Source organism: Bufo bufo, chromosome 3 (genome assembly GCF_905171765.1).
Source record: "Bufo bufo chromosome 3, aBufBuf1.1, whole genome shotgun sequence".
Classification (NCBI taxonomy): domain Eukaryota; kingdom Metazoa; phylum Chordata; class Amphibia; order Anura; family Bufonidae; genus Bufo; species Bufo bufo.
Genome location: NC_053391.1, coordinates 296,473,656 through 296,489,465, shown reverse-complemented (window position 1 = coordinate 296,489,465; position 15,810 = coordinate 296,473,656).

The following is a 15,810-nucleotide window of genomic DNA, read 5'->3' as shown; positions in this document are numbered from 1 at the left end:
TGTGCCTAAAATGCTGTAAGCTAACACATTACATTGTTATATGAGCACATAGCTGATAGCTCAGTGGTAAAGCAATTGCCTCATACCCAGTGTTTCTGTGTTCAAAACCCCTTTAGGCCTCTAAATTATCTTACTATAAGTCTGCTCTCCCTCCGCTATCTTACATGGCTTATACATTGATTCACCTCTCTCAAGTGTGTATGCAGTTCCATATTAGCTAGAATCACTGTATTTCTAGCTAATATGGACCCCTGAAAAAGGACCCCTGAAAAAGTTGATTTGTCACTGAATACAGGGCTGTGTCCTGGATTATACATATCTACTGTATATATGGGTATTATACACACAGTGTGCTATAGCTTCACCACACTGAGATACTCCGGCCTGCTCTTTCCCAGTCAGAAAAGATCAGGGCCTTGAGGACTGCCTCATAGAACTGCAGGAATTTCCCTGTGTTGCCAGCTCTCCGGGACAGCACAAAAGAGTTGTACAAGGCAACCTGCACCAAGTAGACCGCAACTTATTTGTACCATGCCCGGGTTTTGCGCATGGCGTTATATGGCTTGAGGACTTGATCAGAAAGATCAACTCCTCCCATATACCGATTGTAGTCCACGATACAATCGGGCTTGAGGACTGGTGCCGCGGTACCTCCCAAAGGGACAGGGGTGATGCTGTTACCGTGAATTGTGGACAGTACAAGGACATCCCTCTTGTCCTTATATCTGACCAGTAACAGGATTCCACTGGTAAGGGCACGGGTCTCACCCCTGGGGATAGGTACCTGGAGGGGGTGGGTAGGGAGGCCTCATTGACTTTTCCGCACGGTCCCACAAGCGGAGGTGGATCTGGCGGCGAGGGACTGGAACAAGGGGATACTAGTATAAAAGTTATCCACGTACAGGTGGTAACCCTTATCTAGCAGTGGGTGCATAAGGTCCCACACAAGTTTCCCGCTAACACCCAGAGTGGGGGGACATTCAATACGGGAATCTCGCCCCTCGTACACACTAAACTTGTAAGTGTACCCTGAGGTAGTCACAAAGTTTGTACAGCTTCACGCCATACCTCGCCCGCTTAGTGGGAATGTACTGGAGGAAACTGAGTCTCCCCTTGAAAGCAATGAGAAACTCGTCAACAGCGACCCCCCTTCCAGGTACATAGGCCTCCAAAAATTTGGCCCCGAAGTGATCGATGACCGGCCTGATTTTGTACAGCCAGTCATGGGGGGGGGCGACATGCTGCAGTGTCTGCATAATGCAGGCATTTCCGAATGGCCTCAAAACGGCAATGTGTCATGGCCATACTGTAAAATAGGGTCTGGTAGAGGACGTCCCACCTCCAGTACTGCCTGACACTGTTTTTATTTTACTAGGCCCATGTGCAGCACGAGGCCCCAAAACGTTCTCATCTCGGCTGCACTAACCGTAATCCAGCCACCGGACCTAGCCAAAAAGGAGCCAGGGTGTTGAGCAATAAACTGTTGGGCGAACAAGTTTGTTTGCTCCACCATCAGATTCACAAAGTGGTCACTGAAAAAAAAAAAAGTCATATTCAGTGAAGCCCACTGTGGAAATCTGGATTCCTGGTTGGCCAACAAAGTCAGGAATCAAGGGCTCAAAATACTCTGGGGTACTCCAGCCAAGTTTACCGGTAGGGGCCTCAGGTGAACTTGCCTGGTGGGCTGGAAAACTAGTACGAGCCCCAGGGCTGCTCATACTAGTGTGGGCCACAGGGTCCCTAGAATGGGGGGATTCCGGGTCCGCCGCCTTGGGGGCTCATCATTATCACTAGATGATGAGGAGAATGAGGATGACAACAGGAAAGTGGAGTCATCCTCATCCTCACTGGGGCTCTCGGAGTCGGAGAGCAGCTAGGCATATGCCTCATCAGCCAAGAACATCCGGCGGGCCATCTTAGAACGCTAAATGGGAGTGTGTGTGTGTAAAACTTTATTTAGTGTGTATGGGGGGACGGTGTGTTTTTATGTATACCCTTCCCTAACCAACCCTAACCTAACAGAACCCCCGAAAAATTGCTCACACCCCAAAAACTCGCTGATCAGCGGTACCAAGCTGATCAGCGGTGGGGTGGGTGATGCGCTTACAGTGGCCGGGCACTCTTTTACGGCTAAGAGTGCCGGCCACAGTCGGCACACCTACAAAAAGAAAAAAATGCGCTTGCGCTCCAAAATATGTAGGGGGGGGGAGCTCAAGCTGCAGCATTCCTTGGGGGACGGGGGTCGCACAGGGTGCTGTGGACCCCAGACACCCTCAGATCCGGGTGCTGCACACACAAAAAAACATTATTTTTTTTCACTATCCCTGCCTAACCTAAAGCTTTCCCTAAATGATTTTATGCCAGATGGCATTTTATGGGGTCTCAGGGGCCACGGATGGTGGCAGATAGTGTGGGATGCAGAGGGACTGACACAGGGCTCCTCTCTCCTTGCTCACACAGAAGTCTGTGGGCGGGGAGACCGGAGCTCCAGGACGTTATCTCCAGGTCAGTCCCTCCAGCCAATCACAGGAAATCCTCACCCTCATCCTCACCCTCCATCACCGCCACCTCACAGGATCTACGGAGAGTGATTGGTGGTGTATATCACACCACCGATCACCCTCCTATTCCAGGTCACCGGAGACCCGAATAACCGGGAAATGCAGCAAACTGCAGGTCTGAATTTACCTGCGGTTAGCAGTGATTGCCAATACAGGGGGGGTCACACCATTTCCGATCATCGCCCGCTGCGCAGCGGTGATCGGAAATACACAGGGTGTACCTGTACGCCCTGTGTCCTTAAGGACTCGGATATCAGGAAGTACAGGTACGCCCTGTGTCCATAAGAGGTTAAAGAGGCTCTGTCACCAGAATCAACCCTATTAGACCATACATACTGCCTGGTAGGGCTCATTATGCTGATTATGTATGATAAATAGCTGCAGAGATATCTGTGTTTTTATTCATATGCAAATAAACTATTCGAGCACTCAGAGGCGGGGCTGAATATTCTGAGCAATGCTCTGTAACACCCCCTGTGCTCTGCACACACACCCCTCCCCCCATTGACTGACAGGGCTAGACAGCAGGCTGACGTCACAGCACCACGGGGACCCGATAGACACCCTGCAGGATACCGCACGTGCAGCCGTCAGCGCTGACCATGGCAGTGGCAAGGGTTAGTGAGCCGACATCAGTGTTTTCACCGATGCCGGTGCATACAGCAGGGATCCAACTATCAGTGACTGCCGGACCCCTGCAGCTGATCGGACGGGAGTAGCTCCTGCGGCCGCCCGATCAGAGCGCTGTACCTGTACGGTGCTGGGATTTGTGACCGTGTTTCCAGCGACATACCTGTACAGCGCTGGTATCTTACAGGATAATGACATATTATTTATTATAGTATATGCTATTAAAGAAAAAAACATATGTCTTTCTGGGGACTTCAACCTGGGATATCTACATGCAAAGCCATTAATGTAACCTCCAAGTTATAACATTACCACATAGGCACATTACCACATGGCTTTTCTATACATAGAAGCTAGTGAGACCCCGAGTGGTCATATCTTTGCAACTTATGTTTGGGTGGATGTCGTCAAATAATTTCAATAAAGTGATTTACAGATCTGACAATTAGACTCCTTCCTAAGAAATAAGAATACATTATTATATTGTACAGTGACTGTTTCAAGACAACAAAAAATGAAAAAACCCTCAGTCACCTGGAAATAGATGAAGATACAGTAAATTAGTGCCCCCTTTACAATAGTGCTGCCCATGTACTCTTAATAAAATAAAAAAGGACTACTTACATTACACACCACTTGAATTTGTCTCTGATCTAGAGCTCAATAAAATATAAAATATTAATTTTATTAAAAGCCTGAAAGGGGCTTTGACCCCATGAACACTACATGCAAAGCAAGTGTCTTACCACTGAGCTATAGCTTTAGATAGAAAAGGTGGTGATTTTTTCGATCTATGAGATGTAGCATACAAAACCACAGTAAGCCTAAAATCCTTTGTAACCCTGACAAGTGAAGGAAGTCCGATATCAGCATCACACATCATTTAAATTTGCCTCTTATCTAGGGCTTAATAAAATGTAAAAATGTTTTAGAGGCTGAAAGGGGTTTTGAACACAGAAAGCCTAGACATGGGGCAATGGCATTCCCACTGAGATACCAGCTTTTCTTGTATGAGCTTGGGATTTTTGTTCATCTATGTAATGTAGCATACAAAACCACAGTAAACCTAAAATCCTTTGTGACCCTGACAAGTGAAGGAAGTCAGATATCAGTGTCACACATCATTTAAATTTGCCTCTTATCTAGGGCTTATGAACAGGAATATGAACTGGCTGATTTAGCAGATGATCTCCTGATCTTCACGACTAACCCCTTGCAGCATATGCCATTAATTGTTGAGCTGCAACAATAATTTGGTATAACATCAAATTTCAAAGGGAATCCTCAGAAATTTCAAATTCTCCACCTTGGAATTTGTCTGTCTTAAATCCCTGCACTGCAATTGGAGTCTCTATTTGACTGGTCCTCCCAGAGATTAAGTTATTTAGGAATTAAACTCTCCCCTCACCTTTCTGATTTTCCAACTCAATTAGAAACCTCTCCTCCACTCCATGATTTCCCAACTTGACACCTTAGATTTCTCATATCTTTCCTGGTTTGGGAGGAGAAACATTGCTATGTCTATGGTAATGCCCAGACTCGCCTATCTTATGCAGGTGCTGCCCATAAAGATTCATCGGTCATACTTCTGATCCCTGAACAGCCACATATGCAAATTTATTTAGCAGAGAAAAAGGGCCCGCATCTCGTTTCATAAACGGGCAGGTGGGATAGGTGTACCTGACCCTGAAATGTATAGGAGAGCCATTCACCTGAGCAGATCTCTGGATTGGCTCAGATCCACCCCACATAAGTCTTGGATTCATATTGAAAATCCTCAAATCCCACTTCCTCTAGAACCCTGTTGCTTGCTGAAAAAGCTCTCCCTGCTTTGTCTACAATACCCAACCCTCTTGTTAGAACTTCACACATCCCTAAGCACAACTGCAACTGCTGGAAACCTTAAAGGCAGCTACCTGCAAGGACATCCTTTCATTCCCCCCCGCACTTATTTTGGTATAATAGGCGAAAACTGTACAACACATGTTCTACAATGAATCTAGCAAAGCAAACAGTGGCGTAGCGGGGGTTGCCAGCACCCGGGGCAAAGCCAAGTATAGCGCCCCCTTTCCCCCAACCTGTGACCACACCCTTTTTACCAATAATGCAGTAGATGTCACCTGCAGTCCTACGTAACACCACAGATAACACAGTGATAACTCTCTGAGTACAGATAATGTAGTAGATGGGTGTGAGGCCCCAGAATTCAGAACATGAACAGTGTGACCTGAAGTCTGGGGCCAGGCTTCGGCAGTGTAGCCCAAATTCTATATCTAACCCCCCCAAAATAGATAATTGGATGGACATAACAAACATTGCTTTGCAGGAGAATACAGAACCATACCTGTTACATCCAGTGACCTCTCCTGTGATGTAGACTTTCCTCAGCGTTTTCATTCGGAGCTAGAACCGTCATAATAACTTCTTTCAGCCGTGTCTCGTCTCTGTAGAGTTTCATGGAGTTTTTTTTTAGATTTCTCAGTTTACTGTCCTCCTCAGCTAACAGACCTCCCCTCCCCCGTAGTGCCCATTACTATAATGCCCTCTGTATAATTATAATATATACTAGCCCCTCTGTATTATTATTAGTAGTATTATTAATAATATTATAATGGCCTCCTCTGTAGTATTATAGTAATAATTATGCCCCACTGTCACGGCTGTAAGTGAGCAACTAGAGCATACACAGAAAATAGAGCCACTGACCGGACCCAAACTAGGGAAGATAAAGGGTGACCCCTGTCAGACCCTCAAAGCTTTCCCTATGCTGCTAAGCACATACCCGGATCCTAATGGTGGAACGAGGCATGCCCGCGTACCTAAGACTGATGACCACTGTAACCCCTACAATAGTGGAAGGGGCACGGCCACCGGTGCCCTGCTCAGTATATGGAGGGAACCGTGGTCGCCTCGGATCCGGTCAGAAAACAAACAGATACACTACAATGTCTGCACACTTAGCTGAAGGTGCTGCGGCAGCAGAGAAGACGGATCCAAAGACAGGTGGCAATATCCGGAGTACTTGCTGCAGCAGAACAAAGGTCCAGTGAAAAGATAGCATACAAGTGAAGATACTCAAGCAAGAGCTACAACTCAAATGAGAAATATAATCCACACTCTACAAAGGAGGAGGGGTGATTTAAAGACAGAGAAATCAAACATAGGAGGAACAGCTGGAAGGAAGGAAACAGAAAGTAATGACCTCATCCCAGGGTCGGAGAAACAGAGCAGTGAGAACTCCTCCAAGCTCTGGTAGTGACATCATCACAGGGGTGGAGAAACAGAGCTGTGAGAACGTCTCAAAGCTCTGGTAGTGACACCCACCTTCAGCCCCTCCAGCATACAGAACCATGTAAGATACAACCTTTCCCCTGCCTTCAGCCCCTCCAGCGTACAGTCCCATGTAAGACACATCACTCTCCTGCCTTCAGCCCCTCCAACATACAGTCCCATGTAAAATACAAAACTCCCCCTGCCTTTAGCCCCACCAGCATACAGCACATGTAAATATCACACTCCCTCTCTTTGCCGCTGGCGTTCAGCCCCTCCAGCATACAGTCCCATAAAATTCATCGATCCCCCTGCCTTCCAGCCCTTCTTGCAAACAGTCCCATGTAAAATTCACCACTCTTCCTGTCTTCAGCCCATCCAGCATACAGTCCCATGTAAAATAATATCACCCCCCCCGCCTTCAGCCCCTCAGGCATACAGTGCCATGTAAATAATATCACATACAGTCTCCAGTACAAGGATTATTCCTCCTCTCTTCAGCCCCTGCAAAAAGCCCCCAAAGTAAACATACTAGTCAATATTCTCCTGCACACACTGACCTGCAGCCTCTGCAACAACGTGCTCTGTAGACTCTCCTGCAAATATTGAGGCCACGCCCCTTTATGACAAGACTCCGCCTCTTTCCCTGACATCATACCTCCTAGGAACAACTCCATTTTAGTCACTACGGTCGCTCTACTGTCTCATAGGCTTCAGGCCACTAGCCTGATGCCTATGAGGAAGAAAGGAGGGGACGGGAGCCATAGGCTCCCATGGCCCTCATTGAAGTGCTTGCTGCCTGGCGCCCCCTGCAATTTTGCACCTGGGGCAACTGCCCCCCCCCCCCCCCCCCACACTACGCCCCTGAAATATATAGAATACTAGTGAGAACTCTGTTTCAAGACATCTTACATATTAAGTTTAGTTTATTATCTCCACACAGGTCCAATTTGAATTTAATTAAATCAGCATATTAAGCATCAGGCCTCAATCGTCCCTTTTTGTTTATTGTATCTCCATACTGTAGGAATTTTATTTATTCTGGGACTTGTTTAATTCAAGTAAGCTGCAAATAGGCTATCACCCCAACAAAACACAGGGTAGTTGTAATGGTAGTGTAATGATAAAGCCAAACTGACGGTACACCAGCCACAGTTGGGCAAAACCCCAAAGTAAATACTGTAAAACTATGCAATGGTCAATAGGGTAACATGAGAATGGTCAGTAAATGTAAGCCAGGGCACAAGAACCAGAAGACAACCAAAACCAAAGCCAGAGTCAATAACCAGAGAAACCACTCACCAGATAGCTTCAGATCCAGAACCAGGGAAGTAACTGAATAATCAGCAGTGAGTAAGAGAAAAGACCAGGTTTAAATATTCCTCCACAGATCACCTGTCATGGCTTGGTGTGGGAGAGTAACTCCACAACAAAGACAAAAGGGAGAGAGAAGGTACCAGGCCTGCAAACTAGGGAAATGGGGAAGGTCACCACCTAATAAATTCCAACCCAAGCCCTGACTGCAAACAGAATGAACATCCGCAGGAACCTAAGCCTGGCTCACCTTAGAAGGACTTGAAGATAGTGATTGGGTCACAGATGACCTGTTCCTTCCCAGCTGAAGGTATAAGAGTCTGCCTTAGGTCTGGTACCAAGAGACAGAGAAATAAACACAATACAAAAAGGAAAGACACTTAACTCCGGGTAAATGGAAAGGAGGAACTCAGCCGAGATCCAGACACCAAACGATCCACAACCAGAATGACCTATCAACCGCAAGGATTGATGGGTAAAGCAAGACTAAGAAGGAAGTAGTAATGGTCACATGATCTACACCTGAAAAGAAGGTATGGACATCCCAGCAACACATAGACAAAGTTAAACCAAGATAAGCTGTCAGATCACGGACGTACAGCCAGTCTTTCAGATCTTTTACCACCTGTCACGGGTGTGACAGTACCCCCTGTTCTACGGGTAGCCTCTGGACACCCAGGACCCACTTTATCTGGATGAGCTCTGTGAAAAGCTTTCACCAGACGCTTAGCATTAATGTCGGCCACTGGGACCCACATCCTCTCTTCCGATCTGTAACCCTTGCAGCGCACGAGATACTGGAGGGTTCTACGGAGAACTCGGGAGTCAATTATCCTGGCCATTTAAAATTCCAAATTACCGTCCACCATCACAGTAGCGGGAGGCAAGGTGGACGGTTCAACAGGTTCAACATAACTCTTCAACAACGATTAATGGAACACATTATGAATTTTCAAAGCTTGGGGAAGCTCATGTCATGGCCTTTGGTTTGTGTCGTGACACTTTCGCCGCGCATGCTGGTTGCCGCTGGCAACTTGTTGATATGCATGTGTGTGCGCTTTCTCTTGTAGGATGTTTCCTTTCCCTGCTTTGGTGTGCACGGGGTTAAGGTTTGCTTGGTAGGTGTGGTGGGTGTGACCTTTAGGCCTCCTTATATGTTGGTGTGGTGGAGCCTGAAGGTCAGTTTGATTTTGCTTCAGTCTGTGAAGGAGCTTTGCTCCCTGGCTGAATGATTATGTCTGTGTGAGCTATCCCTATTTGTTATTTTGTTTACCTTGCTCTGTCTGTTGTCCCCTCCGGTGTGTTTCTGTAATTCCTCCCCCCACCTGGTGTATGTAGTTATAGTGTGGGTTTTGCTTGGAGGTTTGATTGTGCTATGTGGCTCCGGAAGGAGCGTGCTTTCCCGGAGGGGTTTAAGCGAAGACTAGACTGTGAGTTTTCCAGCTTGGAGCCCCCTTTCATAACGGCTGTGGCAGGTAAGTGTGGATAGCATTGTTATGTTGCTGTTACTTACCTGCCATACTGTTTAGCCCATGGTCTTGCATCCTGTTTGCTACTGGGCCTCTGGAGACACCATTCATCCGTGGTGTAGGATGAATGGGTGGTCTCTGCCCTGTCATTAAGCCTAGGGCTTTGCAGGGATAGCAGGGTCAAAGGTTGGTGAGCATGAGCCCCCTTACCTTCTGAGGCGGTATTAGGAGTCTAGGGAGAGTTCAGGGTTGCACTAGGAGGTGACCTGCTCCCTGTTCCCTGCTATCTGGCGTTGCAGCCACTGGCATTGCACGGTGGGGGGTTTTCCCCACTCCCCGCCACAACAGCTCAAGACCAAAGGCTACTGGGTTAACAATAGCAGTGATCTTATATGGACCAATAAACCTTGGACCCAACTTCCAAGAAGGTATTTTCAACTTAATGTTTCTTGTGGACAGCCACACAGAATTACCCATTCTCAGGTCCGGACCATTCATATGTCTCTTGTCAGCCATACGTTTATACTTCTTGCTCATCTTTTCCGGATTATTTAGAATTTTCCACCAAATAGCTGACAAGCTGAGAAGAAGAAAATCTTTTATCTTCAGGTATACTAGAAGTCTCAGTGCCAGAAAATGTGCCAAATTGCTGGTTGAACCCATATGCCCCAAAAAACATTGACTTATCAGTATATTCCTGTCTACGGTTGTTTATGGCAAATTCAGCCAAAGACCAGAATGAAGACCACTCCTCTTAATTCTCTAAAACAAGTAATTCTCCAAATTCTGGTTTGTGCGCTCAGTCTGTCCGTTCTACTGAGGGTGAAAGGCCAAAGAGAAGGACAATTGTACCCCCAGATGAGTACAGAACGCCTTCCAGAACTTGGAAACAAACTGAGTCCCTTTATCAGAGACCACATCAGAGGGAATACCATGTAGTTTCACAATGTTATTGACAAACACCTTTGCAAGAGTTTTAATATTGGGAAGACCTGTTAAAGCTATAAAGTGCACCATCTTACTAAAGCGATAAACAACCACCAGAATCACAGTTTTCCCTGAAGAATTATGTAAATCTGTGATAAAAATCCATGGATAAATGAGTCCATGGTCTAGAAGGAATGGGCAGCAGAAGTAAAGATCCGGCGAGCCGGGTATGTGTCACCTTAGCACGTGTGCAAGTACTACAAGCTGACACATAGTCCTCAACACACTTGCGTAAACCTGGACACCAGAATCTATGAGATATGAGATCGACAGTGGATTTGCTCAATGGGTGTCCTCGAACACCTTGTGACGTAGCTCAGAAGGAACAAACAACTTCCCCGGAGGGCAATTGTCACGGCGGACGTGCACAGTATAAAAGATAACACACCAACCAGGCTCTGGACGAGAGACAGGGGAAGGGTCACCTCCTAGTTTATCCCTGACCTCTTTCCCTGCACTGCTCAGCCAACAGGCAGACCTTGAAGGTAGGTGTGCTGTGTCCTTCAGCCTGAACTGACAAAACCCTGAACTCCCTTAGATGGTGAAGTGGGGAGAAAGGAGCAGCCTGCTCGCACAGAACCTGGATGGGATAGATGACATCAACAACCAAACAAGAAATGACACTTATCTTCTGAGAGCAGGAACTGACAGCCAACCTTCCCTCCAAACTTCCCAGACCAAAATGATCAGTATAATCCGCTCAGAGCACTTAGCTGGAGACCATTTAAACTAATGACTCCACCCAGTGCACCTGATGAGAGGCGGATCCAGCACGGCACCAAAACAAATACTAAACTCGTGCTGCTATCCTGGCCGACCTCCACACATCGTCAGAGTGGGGCATGACAGCAAAAATACGGTGATTCTCCCTGGGCCTCCAACACCTCTGCCTCAAGGTCGGGGTATAGGGCGGATATTACTACCCCTTCGGACAATATCGGGCCAGGATCTCCCGAATCACCTCCCCCAGGAAAGTTACGTGAAAAGGCATTAGCCTTGATATTCTTAACTCCAGGGCGATAGGTGACAATGAAACTAAATCTGGTAAAAAACAACGACCATCTGGCCTGTCTTGGGTTCAGATGTTTAGCTCACTCCGTGTAAGTCAGATTTTTGTGATCAGTGAGCACCGTAATAGGATGAATTGCTCCTTCCAACCAATGACTCCATTCTTCAAAATGCAACTTATTAACCAGCAATTCCCTATTACCCATGTCATAATGTTTGGAGAGTTTCTTAGAGAAGAATGCACATGGACGCCATTTACTAGGTGAAGGACCCTGCGACAGGACCGCTCCTACCCCAACCTCTAATTTGTCATTTCCACAATGAAAGGCTGTGACACATCTGGTTGCACCAGTATAGGGGCAGAAGCAAAACACTCCTTCACCGCTGAAAGGGCTTGTAATGCCGCATCCAACCAGACTGAGATATCCAAACCTTTCCTAGTCATGTCCGTTAAAGGTTTAACTACAGTCGAGTAGTTCAAAATGAATTTACGGTAGTAGTTGTTGAACCCCAAAAACCGCATAAGGGCTTTCAAATTTTCGGGACAATCCCAGTCCAGCACAGCACGGACCTTCTCAGGATCCATCCGAAAACCTGAGGATGAGAGTAGATAATCCAGGAATTGCACTTCCTGAACTGCAAATACACACTTCTCCATCTTAGCATACAATTTATTCTCTATGAGGACCTGTAACACCTTTCTCATGTAATCCTGATGGGTCTTCATATCAGGAGAATAAATTAGTATATCATCCAGATATACCACAACAAACCTCCCCACCAGATGATGAAAGATGTCATTACAAAGTGTTGAAAAACTGCAGGCGCATTGGTTAACCCAGAAGGCATGACCAGATTCTCAAAATGACCTTCAGGGGTATTTAATGCCGTCTTCCATTCGTCCCCTTCCTTGATCTTTACCAGATTATATGCCCTCCTCAAATCCAACTTGGAGAACACTGTGGCACCGACAATGTGATGAAATAAATCTGGGATCAAAGGAAGGGGATAAGGATCACAGACAGTGATACGACTAAGTTCATGGAAGTCCAAACATGACCTGAGAGTACCTCTTGATTGTAGAGAATAAAACTAGACAGCACTCACCACTGTCAGAAGTTTCTTCTTTATTCCTCCATAGAGGTACAAACATACTTCTGACAGTGAGTGCCGTCTAGTTTTATTCTCTACAATCAAGAGTTACGCAAGTTGTCTGGTCTTTTAGCTGAGCACCACTAACACTGTGTGTGACTGGGTATCGGAAGACATCCCATCGTGTGAGGAGTGACTGAGCAGTGCTGCCTGTTCCTCTTAATTTCTTTCCATGAGAGTAGTGATGGACGAACATCGGCCGGGACGGTTCGTGAATGCGATCGCGCAAATGTTCAAATATTCGCGAACCGCAAGTTCGAGGCGGGCCCTATTCACTTTAATGGCAGACAAAACCTGAAAAACCTTCAGCTCATATTTGCAGCCACCAAATACTTAGTAGAACTGTATAAATACTGTAGTCCCACAACATGGACAGTGACATACTAGAGGGGGATCAATGATGAAAATTCCAACAAAAAATCTTAATCAGGGGACATAATTTCCCTTTAAGAACCATAATACTCTGAAATGTGCCCTGTTGGAGGCTAGAAAATGTTTATTTTAGGCCACAGGAGTACGGGCCTGAAAAATTAGGCATTCACCTGACATAAAAGAAATTGTGACTATGTGGCTCGAGGTACATTATACGGTCACTGAATAACAGCCCACTATTTTTTTTTTCACTTTTTTGGGGGGGCAGCTGGTATATCACACTAGTAGAAATTATTTGTTTCAATGTCGTTTGTCACTATCCGTAGCTGAGGTAACACAGCAAAACCGCAAACCAATGCTGCACTACCCTAATGCACTATATAGAAAGTATATAATTGGTATATAACACCCCTGCTTCAATCCGTTATTTTGAGGGGCAACTGGTATATCACACCAGTAGAAATTATTTGTTCCAATAGCGTTTGGCACTCTGTGTAGCTGCACAATACAAATGCACTATAATATACTTTCTATGTTAGAAAGTATATTATAAGTATATTACACCCCTCAGTAAGTCACACCTATCGATAGCACATTTATACCAGCCCTTAAAAGGACTTTTGTGGCCCTATTAGCTAGCGTTTGGTGTCTCTAACAGTCTGTCCCTGCTCCACACAGCAACCTCTCCCTACACTGGCAAAAGACTGAATGTAAAATGGCAGCAAGATCAGGTTTATTTATAAGGTAGGGGGTGTGTCCGTTTGCTGAAACATCTCAATTGGCTGTCTTGTACCACCTGATTGATGTGTCATTGGTCAAAGTTCTTCACAATGTAAAAGAATATGGCGCCGGCGGACATCTCCATATATTTGCCCAATCGGCGAACCGCGAATGAGCAAAGTTCGCCACAAAACGACTGCCCGGCGAACCGCAAGGCCATCTCTACCGGAGAGTACCGTCCTTTTTCCCACTGGGGATTTATACAGTCTGACATGTCCCTTAGTCAAACTCTCGGTGACATATTCTCGCATGGCCGTTCTTTTGGGTTCAGAAAGATTATATAATCGAGATTTGGGCAATTTAGCTCCGGGAATAAGATTGATGGGAGAATCATAATCATGATGCAGAGGTAATTCCTTGCCTCCACTTTTAGAAAATACATCAGAGAATTCAGATGTAAATGAGGGTACAGCTTTAGTGGTTGCAACAGAAATCGATTTATTAAGACAATTTTCTGTGCAATAATCACTCCAATCGAGAATCTGTCTCGCTTGCCAATCGATGGTAGGATTATGTTTACTTAACCATGGCAAGCCCAAAACCAACGGAGAAGGCAGACCCTCTAACACAAATCACGAAATGAATCCCTGATGAAAATCACCCACCCTCAATTTGATGTTCTGCACCATCAATTGCAAACACAGCAATATTTATTTTTCTAATGTACTTGTTGACAATCCATGCATGCGAACTGACCATCAACTAGGTTAACCCCTTCCTCACTGTCAATAAAGGCGTCAACAGCAGGCAGGAGAAATTGGGTACTACCAGTAAATGATAAATTTAAGTTCTCTGGCTCTCCAACCACACCACCAAGAGTAAAATGGGAATTAAAGTTTTTATTTTTGTTTTCACCTTGACTCTGAACATAGGGACATACATTAACAAAATGTCCCTTTTTACCACAGAAAAAAACAGGCTCCTTTCTTATGACCATCATTCGTTCCCACAGGTCTAGTGGTAGCTCCCCCCAACTGCATGGGCTAGTCACCAGACATACACTCAAGTGTCTCTTCACCCAAAGTGTCAGAGGAAGCTGTCACCTCATAGAATAGTACATCCTGAGAGTGAGAGACCTTAGATCTCTCTCTCAGATGTCTATCGAAAGAAAAAGCCCATGCCTGAGCATCTCCTTTAAGCATCAACATTATTATACCCACTCTTTGACTCTCATCACCAGAAGAATGAGGACGCAGCTTAAAATATAATTTGCATGATTCCTTAAACAGCATGAAATTGTCACTGCCCCCAGAAAATCTTTCCGGGAGAGCAAACTTAGGTTCAGGGACGGACTGATTCCGACTGTCGGAACCAGCCTCCTGAGCTCTCTGGATCTACGAGACAGCTACCTCCAAAGACAACGGCTGTAGTTGTTCGACTAGTTAAGAGATTGTATCCATCGCTGCAATGAAACAAACAAAATGGCGGTTTTGGCAGTTAATAATGTCAAGGCGTGGTGTGGGAGGGGAACTCCACAACAAACACAAAAGAGAGGGAGAAGGTGCCAGGCCTGCAAACTAGGGAAATGGGGAAGGTCACCACCCAATGAATCCCAACCCGAGCCCTGACTGCTAACAGAATGAACAGACCCCGGTGGTAGGACTGTTCATCTGCAGGAACCTAAGCCTGAATCACCCTAGAAGGCCCTGAAGATAGTCATTGGGCCACAGACGACCTGTTCCTTCCCAGCTGAAGGAACAAGAGTCTGCCTCAGGTCTGGTACCAAGAGACAGGGAAATAAACACAATACAAAAATAAAAAACACTTAACTCCGAGTAAATGAAAAGCAGGAACTCAGCCGAAATCCAGACACCAAACGATCCACAACCAGAATGACCTATCAACTGCAAGGATTGATGGGTAAAGCCAGACTAAGAAAGGAGTAATAATGATCACATGATCTACACCTGAAAAGAAAGTGTAGACATCCCAGCAACACATAGACCAAGTGAAACCAAAAGAAGCTGTCAGATTACTGACGTGCAGCCAGTCTTTCAGATCTTCTACCACCTGTCACGGGTGTGACATCACCTGACGCTGCTGAGGTCACACCCACCCTCACACCAGGGAAGCACAGGTGAGGCCTGAGAGTGTGCAGAGAAAGGAACCTCAAACCAGATGACATGAAAACAGAGGTTCCCTGTCAACAGCTGACGCTAGGGGTTCCAGTGTCCTTAGACCTCTGACCAGCGTCAGCACTGGCAATGACGGCGTCCCATCTCCCAGCAGTACCAAGATCTGGAGTGGATCTCACAAAGTGATGCGCA